The following is a 14,788-nucleotide window of genomic DNA, read 5'->3' as shown; positions in this document are numbered from 1 at the left end:
CAATAGCACTAGAAGAGAGAGAGAGACCCTCAGCTGCTGGGGAGTCCTTGCCCCAACTTGATCCTCCCACACACTGAAAATCTCACATCCTTGACACAAGTTTCCATCAAATCCCCCTGAGAAAGGGGAGGGGCTTGGCGAGCCCATCCTGTCATGTACCATCAATAAAGTACACTGTGCTCAGCCAAAAAAAAAAAAATTTTAAAAATGTAAACATTATGATTGGCATAGCCAAACTCTAAAGCATCAAATAGAAATTAAAAAGATAATTAAAAACATTATATCCATGACTCAGCTAAAGTATTTTCAATAATCTCATATACATCCAAAAGATGGAAAATGAATAAAGAAAATCAAAGAAGAATTGGTGCTTTTGAATTATGTGTTGGTGAAGAAAACTGAATACCCTATGGACTGCCAGAAGAATAAGCAAATCTGTCTTAGATGAAGTACAGCTGGATTGGTCTTTGGAAGTGAAGATGGTTAAGACTTTGTCTCATGTGCTTTATACATGTTATCAGGAGGGATCAGTTTCTGGAGAAGGATATCATGCTTGGCAAAGCAGAAGGTTGGTGAAAAGAAGACCCTCAATGAAATAGATTGACACAGTGACTGTAACATGAGCTCAAATACAGCAACAATTATGAGTGTGATGCGGTGTAGTTAATTGCCATCACATTAACTACAACTCAGTGACCCTATGATCAACGAATCTGAACCTTTCCCTGTCCTATACCATCCTGACCATTTCTGACTTATTTGAGCCCACTGCTGCTCTCATTGGGTCAATCCATCTCATTGAGAGTCTTACCTTCCCTCACTGATCTTCCACTTTCCAAGTATGATATCCTTTTCCGAGGACTGACCCTTTCTAACAACGTGCTCAAAGTATGCGAGACAAAGTTTCACTATACTTGCCTCCAAAAAGCACAGTGGCTTCACCTTTTCTGAGACATCTGTCATTTAAGTAGCCCATGTAATATTCAGCTCTGTTCTCCAACACCACAGCTCAAAGGCATTGATTCACCTTCTGTCATCCTTATTCACTGTGCAACTTTCAGATGCATAGCAAGTGATTGAAAAGATCATGGTTTGGATTAGTTGCACCTTAGACTTAAAACCGACACCATTGCTCTTCAGCACTTTGGAGAGGTCCCTGATAGCAGAATTTCCCAATGCAATACATCTCTTTTTGTTGTTGTTGTTGTCATCATCTTGTCTTTTATTTTCTTTTTTAAAATTTATTATTAATTTCAGTAAAAATTTACAGAGACTTTGGATTTCCATTCATTCATCGTTGCACTTTTCTTCCCTCCTAAACCTCCCCCCTAGTACACTACCCTCTTGGAAAAGTAAAACAAAAATTCTTTCATTGTTTTACAAACCCTCCCACAGGTCCATTCCACCATGCAGCCTTCGCTCTAGACTCCTGTCATGACAAAAATACCTAATCACATATCTCTTTTAAACAGTTTTCTCCCTCATCTGTTTCAATGCAGTATACATTATTGAACCCATCTCTCTCAGTCTCCCCCCAATCCTGATGTCAGTCCTGTTTTACAACAGTGGCACCATGCAGTATTTGTCCTTTTGTGACTGAGATACTTCCCTCAGCATAATGTCCTCCAGGCTCACCCATTTTGAATAATATTGCATGAGTTCCTTGTTTTTCAATGCAGCGTAGTATTCCATTGTGTGAATATACCACAGCTTCTCTATCCATTCATTTGTTGATGGGCATGTAAGTTGTTTCCAACTCCTTGTTATTGTGAACAAAGCCATGATAAACATGGGTGTGCATATATCTGTTTGGATGTCAGTTATGGTCTCTTTGGGATATATTCCCAGTAGTGGAACTGTTGTGTCAAATGGTATTTCTATTTGCAACTTTTTGAGAAAGTGCCATAACGCCTTCCACAGTGGTTGCACCATTTTACACTCCCACCAACAGTGAATAAGGGTTCCAGTTTCTCCACAACCTCGCCAGCACTTGTTACTTGCAGCAATACATCTCTCAACTTCCTGACTGCTGATGCCAGGGATGTTGATTGTGGATCCAAACAAGATGACCATTTTATTCTGTTGTGGCTGCTGCCAGTCAGAACCAATTTGATAGCACCTAACTACAACATGTTATATTAATGCTGTCAAGTTGATAGGGACCCATAGTGACTCTATGAGCAACAGATCTAAGCCTTGCCCTATCCTGCACCATTCTTATTATTTCTGAGATGCTTGAGCCCATTGCTCTAGTCACTGTGCCAATCTTTCTTATTGAGGGTCTTCCCATATATATATAATGGGGAAAACCCCCAAACTTCTGAGCAATTATAGAATTTCTCATTTGTGTGAAATACAAACCAAAAATCAACCCTAGACTGTGTGTGTGGGATGTGATGATGTCAGTCGTGTCTGGGAGCAAGTAAGTCTGAGGGTGTGTGTGTGTATAAATGCATGGTATATGTACATAATGTGTGAACCTGTGTGTGTGTGCCTATGTGTTTGTATGTATAATGTGTTGTGTTTATGTGTGTGATATGTGGATGTGTGTGATGTGTGTGTGTATGATGTAAATCTGCATGTTTGTATATGAGTGTCTGTGTGTATTAGGGCACAGACAAAGCCTAGAAGAAAGTTATAATGGTTCTTCAAGGAGATATGGAGGAAATTATGAGCTTTACCCTTCAGTATCTTTGTTTTGTTTTACTTCTTACAACAAGTATATATTATTTCTGTAATGAAAATATTTAATAAAAGAAAAAATACAAATTGGCAGTGTAGAAATATCTGAAAAACCCCCAAATTGTGCCCAATGCTGATGGTGATAACTAGCTTATGGTTGACGCTGGTGAACTGATGGAGTAGAAGAGGTGTCACTGAGATGCCTCACTCTATTTCTTTTTCTCCTGACTCCATGCTGTGCTTAGATACCTCTGCTGTCCAGGCTTTAATGCTGCCCTTGTTCAAGGTCAATAGCTTTGCCTCCCCTGCCAGTGATGCCCTCTGAACCCATGGCTTCTTTCTCTAACACATATCTGTAACTCTCAAATTTTATCTAGCCCTATTTCCTTTTCCTGAAACTGCAACATGAACTACATAAGAGATATTTGGGTCACAAACTTTCTCTGTTCAAACCTGAGTGCAAGGTCTCCTTCAAATCTCCCCTTGCATTCTCTGTTTGGATAAATGGTACCACCAACTAACATCGGGTTGTTTAAACCAGAAACCTGGGCCTTACTGCTGACATCTTCCTGTCTTTACCTGCTTATCCCAAATATGTGACAAACCATGCAGATTCTACCTCTGAAAAGAGCTCTCAGGTCTCCACACTTTTCTTTCTTCCATCCAGGCCCCACCAGCAGTGTCTGCTATAGTGGTGACTCCTTGGACCTGGGCTGCCTACTTCCTAGTGTCAATTCATGAGTCCTCAGAGCCCTGGACTGTCATGAGCAGCTTTTGGGGGCACTAAAGTGTCACTCATGGGATGTGCAGCTCTTCGGGTGTGTGGAGCTGAAAGGAGAGCAGTGTTGGCTTCACTGGTGACCTTCCCTTTGGCTTGATGAGGCCTGAGTCCTCTGCTCTGGGTTCTGGGATGGGTGTGTTCTGGAAGCAGGATGCAGCTACAGCCTATCTTTGGGCCACAGGCTTTCATGCTCTGACAGGTATTGCTCTTTCAGATAGTTCTATCTTTAAACCCAATTACTTCTTAGGTCAAAGCTGCTTCCAGGATGCTTCCCACCATGCCTCTACACCCCTCCTTCAGACATTCAAAACTGTCCTATCTCACAGATTCTACTGTGGGAGACCACCTTACTTACTCCATGAAGAAACTGATTTTATTGCTCCCTTAAGAAGAGAAAATGCAAACCAGCATAGAGAAAAACCCCCCAAACAGTGCCTAAGGGCCTTACACAGAGGGGCATGCTCACAAATATTTTCTCCATATTCCTTTCCCCCCCTTTACAACCTGTCCCATTAACCTAGCTAGGTTGTGGAACACAGCAGATGCATCACCTGACATCTGACATGCAGATAAGCCATTAAATTGGATGAGTTCCTTGGCATGCTCTGATATAAGGTTACTTTAGATTTGGTCTAGGAAACGGGGGGGATGTCTTTGGATAGAATGCAGGGAATTATTTGTAGTGCTTAGTAATGCTGTAATGTGGAACAAGTAAGTTTTGCTCTTATTTTATGACTGGGCAAATTGAGGCTCCTTCCAGATACTTTTCCAGCAGCCCTACTTTCTTTAGAAATGCATCCAACAGGAGAAAGGCTCACCCTAATAAAACTGCCTCTGGTTCTGAGGGGCAAGACTGGTTGTGCCGCTCAGGGGCTGCTGTCTCTGGCTTCTCTGGGACAGAACCCTTTGGAATTTGTTCAAAACCAAGGAATTGAAAGGCCAGAGGGCCATTGCCAGAGGGCCCACAGAGGCTCAGTTGGTGCGTGCTGCAAATTTGAATAGACCTGGGGCTCTTTAAGCCTGTTCCAGCCTTGAGATCTGATGATTCAAGATCTATTCTGCTACAGTCCCTCTTGTAGTTTTCTACCAGGGTGTTCTGATGGCCTAGTGGGTAAAAAGGTATCCTGCAACCCAAAGGCAGGAAGTTCAAATCTACCAGATGGGTGAAAGATGAATAATCTCCTCCTGTGTTATTTACAGCCTCTTAAAACTTGCTGGAGGTTTGGCTTTGTGTTGGTTCTGACTCCATGACGATGGTGATGATGATTATCAAGAGCTGCTTTTTGCACGCTTGAACCTCCCACTCTCCCTTAAGGAGATAAACTATTTCTCTGAGGTAATTCAAGGGTTGGTTTTGCCATTTGCCAGCTGGTCTTTTTTTTTTTAAATTTTATTTTATTATTTCTGTGCGTGTAATCAGATCTGACTGGTACAGGAGGAGGTTCCCCTCCTGCTCTAGCAGAGCATCTGGTGGATTTGAACTGCATGCCTCTGGGATTGCAGTGCAGCTTCTTGCCACTAAGCCACCAGAGCTTCAGCTGGTCTCTTTAGACAAGGACATAATTTCCATGTTTATGGAAAGAAAGTGGAGCCTACCTAATATTACCTATATTTGGGGGCTTGTGGAGATTAAAATGGTGTATGTGAAAGGGCCTGGCACCATCTTTGTGCCTAATATTTTAATACATAATAGGCTTATTATCTCCCTTGGAAGGGCGTAGCTTTTATTGCAGATTGAGAAAGTGAGGGTTGAATCTAAATCTTTGTAAAGTTTCATTTGCTTTGACTGTGAAATGAGAAAAGGAAAAGGAACTTTGTACTCAATTTGTCAACAATCATTTTAGTGGGCATTGGGTTGGCATTCAAATATAATGCCTAGTCTTCCCAAAAGAAGTGCTGTGGAAGGATGGTGAAGTGTTCAGTTGTTGAGAGAAAGGCTCTGAAGGATAAAATACCCTGGAGATCTGCTCCCATTACAGCCTCGGAAACCCTGAGGGGCAGTTGTACTCTGTTACGTAGCCTCACTATGAGTTAGAATTGGCCCAACAGCGTATAACACCACGGTCTTCCCAAGGAGTCTTTGGGAACACAAGCAGTTGAATGCTTGACTATGTTGGAGATTCAAATGCACCCAGAGGTGGCTTGGAATATAAACTTGGTAAACTACTTCCAAATGGTTACAGGCATGAAAACTCTGTGGCATAGTTCTCCTCTCCATATGTGGGGTAGCTATGAGTTGAAATTTGCTTGATGATAACTAACAACAGCAACAACAACTGTACCAAGAACAGATGGCTGACATGGAACCATTTGAGGAAGTAGCATATGATGAAAAAGCAATGATAATGAAGGAAGAAGCTCAAGCTGCAGTGAAGGCATTTGGCAAAAAGTAAGGCCTCAGGAGTTGACGGAATGCCAATTGACATATTTTAACAAATAGATGGAGCCCTGAACATGCTCACCAGCCTGTGCCAGAAAATTTAAAAGATGGCTTTCTGAACAACTGAATGGAAAAGATCCATATTTATTCCCATTTAAAAAAAAGTGATCCAACAGAATATGGAAATTATCATTAATATCACACACAAGTAAAATCTTGCTGAAGATTATCCAAAAACTGGTTAGAACAGTACACTGCCAGAAAACTGCCAGAAATACAAGCTGGGTTTAGAAGAGACTGTGGCACTAAGAATATCATTGCTGATGTCAGATGGCTAATATAACATTCAAGAAAATGAAAATCTCAGAACACTTATTGTGCTCATGTGCAACCTACACCTAGCCTTAGAAGCTGTTGTCTGAACAAAGCAAGGAAGCGCTGCATGGTTTAATATCAAGAAAGATATGTTTCAATTGCAAGAACATGGAAACCGCCCAAATGTCCAACCACAAATGAATAAGATTGAGAATTATGGTATACTCAACGGCAGAATGCAGAAGCAATGATTTTGTAAATTATTACCTAACTTGGGAGGGACTGGAGAGCATTATGCTGAGTGAACTCAGTCCCATAAAGACAAATATTGCATAAAACCATTATTGTAGAATGAGTATAAGGATCCAAGGGAATGGGGGAGGGTGGAAGCAGAGGGATGAGGATGTGCAGGGGGTGGGGGGATTAATTATGGAGTTGTACAATTTGATGGGAGGGTGAGGAAAATTGGAAGAATCTGTTCTCAATAACAATGTATTCAAATTTTTTAGATAGACTAGTATTTTAAAAAAAGAAAGGTAAGTATCAGTCTGTATCCTTTTCCTGTAACTATTCAATCTGTATGCTGAGAAAATCATTTGAGAAGCTGGACTATATGAAGAAGAATGTGAGGTTAGAATTGGAAGAAGACTAAAAAACCTTGTTGAAAGTGAGGAGGACTTTGAAACACTTGTTGCAGAAAAATAAAAGACCAAAGTCTTCAATATGAATTCTATCTCACTATCAAGAAAAAAAACACACACCCCTTCTCCACTGAACAAATAGGCAATATAATTATAGATGGAGAAAAGGTTGAAATTATCAATAATTTTATCTCATTTACATTCACATTCAATATTCTAGATACCAGTGATCAAAAAAATCTAAATCTAAAGATGTGTTGCATTGGGAAAATATAAAGGATCTCTTCAAATGGCTAAAGAGCAATGATGTCAATTTAAAGACTAAGGTACACCTGATCCAGGCCATGATCTTTTAAATTATTTCTTATGTATCTGAGGAGCACTGGTGGCCTAGTGGCATGAAACTGTGCTGCAATCCTGAAGGCACATGGTTCAAGGCCACCAGATGCTCCATGGGAGAAGGATGGGAAATCTCCTCCCATGAAATTAACTGCCTCTTGAAAACCCGATGGAGGGTCAGCTATGGGTCAGTTCTGACTCGATGGTATCAAAAGATTGGACAATGAATAAGGATGGCCAAAGAAGAACTGGTACCTTTGAGCTGAATTGGAGAAGTGTATTGAATATCCCATGGACTGCTAAAAGAATATTAAAATATATCTTAGAGAAAGTGCATCCAGAGTGTTCCTTGAAGCCAAAGAAGGTGAAAATTCACTTCACATACTTTGATCATGTTGTTAAGTCAGTCTTGGAAAAAGACATCATGCTTGGAAAAGTGGAGGGTTAGTGAAGGAGAGGAAGACTTTAACGAGATGGATTGACACAATGTCTGTATCAATGGACTCAAGTGTATCACAGATGGTGTGGATGGCACAGGCTAGGGCATGGCTCAGATCTGTTATTCACAGTGTCACTATCAGTTGTAATCCACTTGAGGTGAGGCCACCTAAGGACAACAACAGCAGAAGTTGCAACCAAGGGCCAAAGAAGTGAAGAAACTGCTCAGGGTTATTTGCTGAATCAGAACTGCCCTCAAATCTCTGCTCCCTTCACTGAAAGCTTCTGCTTTCTACAGGATGTTACTTCTACCACCCTTCTCCCCATGCTTTCCTCCACCTGTCCTCCCTTCCTCTAGGCTGTAGGCAGTGTCAGATTACCCAGTAAACAAGGAAATTCCAGGCTTACTTATGTTTATTTGCTAATCTGTAGTGAACAATCTTACCTTTTTTCCACCAAAGATGTAGCTATGGCTGACATCTCTCTCTCTCTCTCAAGCCCACGTCACCTTCCCTCCAGAATCAAAGTTTCTTTTTCAGATTTACAACTCCTACCAGGGTTGAATGCTCACAATGACTGTGGTTTTTTGTAGTCAATTTAACAGCATCTAACAACAATAACAACAAGGATGAAGTGCCCAGCAGATGGTAAGCATAGGCTTACTTGTGCTTACTGACAATTCTGTAGTGAAACATTTCAGTAAAAAGCACCTGAAACTCTTCACTACAAAGTAGTCAGTAAACACAAGTAAACCTGTGCTTACTTCACTTATTGAGTAATTTGACCCTGGATTCTGGGCCCAGTAGATTTTTACGTTTCTTTTTAGTGATGTGGAGTTCATTGATTTAAGAAAAATCTATATAAAATGTAACTTTATGACTTGAAGGGTACACAGTGGCAGTGGGTCACCCTTTTAGAGGATGATAATTTACAACCACCTCCACCCACCACATCTGGGCCATGAACTTGGGTTATCTGTTGCCCTCTCCTCAGGAAAAGGTGGACTGATCAAAGGAAGGGGCCTGGCTTGCTTTGGTGGTTGTATTAAGCCTCGCCATCTCCAGGTGTCTGGGTTAGCTTGGTCCAAGACAATAGTAAAGTGTCTAGGTATCTCTAAAAGAAGTAATCTTTTTATGTAAAGATTTGAGGGAGGGGTATGGTCTCAAGCCCTCCTTGGCTTGGAGAGCAGAGCCCTGATGTCCTTTCCTCACTTTTCTTGTTCCTGGCCACAACGTGAAGACCCAGAAGAGATCTTAAGTCATTTTTCCTGAACACTCAGAATTCCAAGCTAGGGTGCCTGTAGCAAAGGCTCGGTCTGTAAAATGGCTTGGTGAGCTGTTTTTTTAACATCAAATGTACTACAACACAGTCGTTTTTTTCTCCTTAGAGCTCATTGTCTCAATGGCCTGGCCCATGTGTGTCTGTGGCTGAACTGAAAGCCAAGGGCAGTTGATGGATTTCAATTTACCTGAGATGCAGGATTGGAGGTGTAGCTAAATATTCTGACTGGTCACCCTGGAGTCCCAATTTGATGTTCTAGCCCAAGAATATGTGCTTCTGGCTTCTTTTCATTTCATTGTAGAGCAATGAAAAAAGAGTTTGGGTCTGAGCATGAGGAGACAGGAGGTCGAGACAATTCTATCACATGCTGGATGTGTGTTCCTTTTCTTCCAAGGAGCTAACTCTTCATGCCTATTCCAGCACAAAAGAATGATCCCCAAAATAATGTTTGTAATCATGAATCTTACTTCTGTGGTGCCTCTGTCACCTATAACAGGACCCTCTCAAGTTAAAGATCACTAGAACTTCTTTTTCTCTTTATTTTAATCTCATCTTTTCCAAAGATCTAGTATCTGTAGCAGTTAGGTGGTATAGTGATGTCATTTAGAAACAATAAATAATATATTGGGAGCATGTGTTTAAAAGCTTTGCACAGAAGGATCTGCAAGCTAAAAAGTGTGGACTCTCCTGGGCGATAGAGAAGTTACTGGAAGGTACTGCTTTCAGGCTGGGGCTTTTGCTGAGACCCACCAGAGATGTTTATCATTGGGGCTTTGGGCGGAGGTGGTGTGAGATAGTGGAAAGAGAATGGGCCTGGAGTGCCACCACTTCTTAGACATGTTCCTAATCTCTGTGAGCCCTTTTCCCCACATGTTAATTAGGGGTAATAAAGTACTGCCTCTCTTAGAAGGTTGTAGAAAAGATTAAATGCAATAATACAGATAAAATATGTACTCCATCCAAGTTGGTCCCTTCCTGCGACAGGAGGTGCCAGTCGGCACAAGTTCATTTTAGATACTTAAAAGATGTGAGACTTTTTTTCCCCCTTCCCTGGGAAATTCCTTTTATTGCTTTTCAGGATTTTATTGCTTCTCCTGTCTCACAGTTAAGCCTCCCTTACCAGATGCCAAAGCCTAGCTCAGTGCACAGCTAGGCACACAATGCCAGAGGGGCGGGAAGGCTATGCTGGAGGGATTGGGCTTGGTCTTTCTGACCCTCTGAGCACTTCACATTTCCAAAAGGCTAGGGGTTTGACTAGTATTCAGGATAGTGTCCAAGGGCATTTAGAAAAAAGTTTCCCTTCAACAGAGAAGCCAAGTATCTCCACCAGTGCCTCCAGGAAAGGATGTCTTGGGTTTTCTACTTTTTCATTCAAAGACCATTGCCAAGTTCAATGACGTTGGTACCCAATCTATGGTCAAAAGTCTCAGCTTAGCTGGGCCACTAATTTGTTTTTAGGCCTTGAGCAAGAGTCTCAAATATTCTTTGCTTCAATTTCCTCAGTTATAAAAAGGGATGAGTAATATCTGAGTTGCCAGCTTCCTAGGCTTGGGTTGTGGACCAAAGATGTTTTTCAATGAAAACACTTAGCAAGAAATGCAAGAGACTGAAGTGACGAAGCTGCCTGTTGGTTTAGTTCATACTAGTTCATGCTCATTTGTTGCATTTTCATGGAAAATAAAAAACCCAAACACCCCCAAACAAACAAATCCACAACTCACTACTTTTCGTAGACTAAGGAGAGGGAAAGATTGGTAAGGTATTGACCTATCCAATCAGCTCTGAGAAGTGAATGATTTAGCATCATCACCTGCCTCATCATCCTCCTTGCCCTGCCTGCATCCTCAGGTTTTGACGAGGTCAATTTCCGGCACACACAAAAACGCCATGGCTCTGGTGGGGAACAATCCGGCCTCAGTGCTCCTCTCACGTTGTTGATCCTTTAATTTCCTCCCGCAGACTCCTGCAGGGGACGACATTCTGAGTTTTACGCTACTATTTTGGACTAATCATTTGCAACAATCCTAAACACCCAGCCTGTCTCTCCCTTTTGCTGGCCAGCTACTGCTCTGGATGGCGAGATTATTAATTGGTACGTGATCCCAGCCAAATGGCAGGAAAGATGCAAAGAGCTGGTTCACTGGCCCTTAAATATTCTGCCCACAGCTTTACAGCTCAGCTGGCCATGGAGGAAGCAAGAGTCATATCCAAGGGGTGAGGCTGCAGCTTAGAGAAGGCCTCTGCAATGACATTTTTCACGCCTTTAATAACCTCTGTATTATTAGAACTCACCAAAGCCTCATTTAATGAAAGCCTTAGGCCTAAGGCCTGCACTTTCCTTTTGTATTGCAAAATCAAAGCCAAGTGGTCCAGTTCACACAAACCCTAGAAAATGCACAGATTTTAATGAGCTCATTTGCATTCTTTTTTCTTCCCTCTCCCTTTTCTACTCTATCTTTTTCTAATTTTCCTGGTCATTAAAACTAAATGAGAGATAAGAAAATAGATGAGGAAGAAAAAACAAAAATATGAGATGGTGAGAGTAACAAAAAAAAAAGAAAAAAGAAAAGTCATGAGGAGTGAGAACAACTCATAGGAGAATATTTTTTAAAGTGACAACTACTAATTCATTAACTACTAACAGAACACAATTTGATTTAAAATTCAATTTTATGAAAGACTTTTAAATGAGCCCTGCTAAGCATCATTTCACAGCTGCAATCTCCCCAACACTGGTGCTCTCAGACAACCACTCCAGGAATAAGAGAAGAAGCACTTTCTTTTTCTACCTTTCTAGAGTCCTTGGGCCCTGCCCTTAGGAGGGATGAAATGAACTGCCATGCACCTGGCTGTCTCAGTTCAGAAGCTAGGTGGCAGGAAATAGCTCTGCTTCCGTATTTGCAGGAGCTAGTGAAAAGAATCTTTTTCCCCTATTCCCCCCTCACGGCTATGTTCAGGTACAAATCCTTACTCTGCAATCCTCACCCCAATTGAAGAGGATTTACCCGGTTAGACTGAGCTTTCAAATGCCTCCTTGTCCTCTGGGGAGCAGAAAGTTACCTCGCTAATAGCTAATCGGCTGGCTTCCAGTTCATTCCTGAGGAACTTGCTCTTGGCTTTTCTCGAAGACTAGTTGATTGAGAAGCAAGGAACCCTTGTTTGAGCTACAAGACGATAAAGTCACTCAAAATGTGGGCGAGGGAAATTCTTTCAAATGCACCGCCTTCAGTATCAAAAGGCAGGAATTTGGTCTATAGGCTGGGAAAAAAGCCTTTGTCCATTCCTCCTTTTCTGAGATCAGGCTCAGCTCAGATTCCGGTAGGGCAGTCCCTGCTTGGCATCAAGGCTGGCCTCAGGCATAAGATCCTAATTATTTGAATGGTATTTGTTTTCATAGCTCTCTCTCTCTTTTTTTAATGTGTCCAGGTCGATGGTATTTTAATGCCTTATTAAACAGGGGTTTTACAGCAGTCTGTCTGTTCAATTTCTGGGCCCGTGCCTGTACTTTGTATGCAGGGATTTTTATCTTTCCTGCTGGCCGAAAATATTTTCCGAATTCCCTATAAAAGTTTTTCGAGATTTCCTAAGACAAATAGAGTTCCACCAGCTCTAAAATGACCTTGATGCAGTCGGAATTACATTCAGACACACACTTGCTCTCTTGTTTACACAAAGAACTGAACTTGGCTTGTACTCGTTAACGGCCCACTATGCGTTACCAGCACACCAAATTCGCTCCACTAATGTTCTTGTGCATAAGAACACAGCTCTACCTGGATGGCTCCCCAGAATCCCATCTTTTACTGGTTTCTTCCATCTTCTCACATGGCAGACTTTGAAGTCTGCCTGAAGAGAGCCTTCCCTGGATGAAGGGTTTACTTACAAAAGACAACAATTTACAGCTGAGGAGAGCAGCTGGCCCTGCCACAGAAACATGGCCGTGAATAACACAGAGCCCACCTAGGGGAGGAAAAGAAAATCAGTCTAGCCTTAGTGTTTTCTTGCTAGTGTTTAAAGTTTTATGAAAATGTTTTGTCTTTTTTAGAAAGAAGCTGACTGTAGGAAGTACCTGTCATAAGCTAAAAGTCAGGCACCCAGCTGTTGTTTGGCACCATCAAGTCAATTATAAGTTGTAGCAACCCCAAGAACAACGAATCAGAACCTTGTCCTATCCTGTGCCATGTTCATGATCTCTGACATCCTCAAGCCCGTCACTGTGTCACTGTGTGCTGCAGTCACTGTGTCAGTCCATCTCCTCGAAGGGCTTCCAGTCTTCCTCTGACCCTCCACCTTTCCAATAACTGACCCTTCCTGACAACATGCCCAAAGTATGTATGACACAAACTCATTGGCTTTGCCTCTAAGGAGCACTCTGGTTGCACTACCTCTGAGACAGACTTGTTTATTTTTTGAGTTTAGGTTCAAGTCTCATTGCTGGTGTACTTTACGTATGTACTGGAGCAAATAAACGGAAACTCAGCTTCTTAATTTCAAAAAATGAGAGGAACTTGTAGATGGCGTCCTTTGGTGGTGCCCACAGTTAATATTTTCAACTGCTAGGTAAAAGGTTGGAAGTTTGAGGCTACCCTAAGGCGTTCCAGAGGAAAGGCCTCATGATCTGCTTCTGAAAAATCAGCCATCAAAAATCCTATATGCAGAGTCTGTCCAATTGTCCACATTTCAGGATGGCCCACTCTGTGGAACTACAGGCAAAGAAGATCTGTAAAGGACTCTTAGTAGCTGAACTTACGGATATTTTTTTAGCTTTATTTTTTTGTTTTGTTTAATAAAATGAATACAAGCCAAGATTTCAGAGAAATAATGAACCATAAATTTCCCTTCATCCTGGAAGTTTATTACAAATCTGTTGAACAATAGGGAATCAGAGAGCAAGATCAAGAAAAATGACTAAGCAGCAAAAATTAGGACCAGTCACACCAATCAGCCTCCTATTGAAGTTGCTGGAGACCGTTAGAAGCAAGAGGGGAAAGATGAGCCCCCTCCATCGTAGGCTGTTGGTGGACGCACAGAGCACCTGACTGGCTGCTGTGACCTGGGGCTCACGTCACATCCACTCCACAAAATCTACTGCCTGCAGCTTCCTTTAGGTCTCAATATTGAATGGCCTACATTCATGTTTTACAAGTGTGTTGTTGTTGTTGTTATGTGCCGTCGAGTCGTTTCCGACTCATAGCGACCCTATGCACAACAGCCCTAAACCCTGCTCTATCCTGCACCAACCGCACCGCCTCTGACACACCCATCCTGATTACCCCAGCCACCAAATCAATCCATCTCATAGAGGGTCTTCTCCTCCTGCGCTGTCCCTCCACCCTCCCAAGCATGATGTCCCTCTCCAAGGACCCGTCCCTCCTGGCAACATGTCCAAAGTATGTCAGACGAAGCCCCAGAATCCTTGCCTCCAAGGAGTAGCTTGGTTTAATCCTCTCCAAGATGAATCTGTTTGTTTTCCTGGCAGTCCATGGTACATTCAGTACTCTTCTCCAGCACCACAGCTCAAAAGCATCCACTCTCCTTCTGTCCTCCCAAGTCATTGTCCAGCTCTCTGATGCATAACAAGCGATTGCAAAGACCATGGCCTGTATCAGGCACACCTTAGTCTCCAGAGAGACACCGTTGTTCCTGAGTACTTTAGAGAGGTTCCTAACAGCAGACTTTCCCATCGCGATACACTTTTTGATTTCCTGACTGCTGGTGCCAAGAGTGTTGACTGTGGAGCCGAGCAAACTGAAGCTGTGAACAATCTCAATCTCTTCGCCATCCATCCTGACGCTGCCAATTAGTCCAGTGGCGAGAATCTTTGTCTTCTTGACATTGAGCCTCAGTCCATACTGAAGGCTGCAGTCCTTGACCCTCCGCAGCAAGTGCATGAGGTCCTCCTCAGTTTCAGCAAGCAGGGTTGTGTCATCT

This window comes from Elephantulus edwardii, unplaced genomic scaffold (assembly GCF_000299155.1).
Source record: "Elephantulus edwardii isolate Elephantulus edwardi_28Jun2011 unplaced genomic scaffold, EleEdw1.0 scaffold00257, whole genome shotgun sequence".
Classification (NCBI taxonomy): domain Eukaryota; kingdom Metazoa; phylum Chordata; class Mammalia; order Macroscelidea; family Macroscelididae; genus Elephantulus; species Elephantulus edwardii.
The sequence above is the reverse complement of the archived record's forward strand: the minus strand, read 5'-3'. Positions refer to the sequence as shown.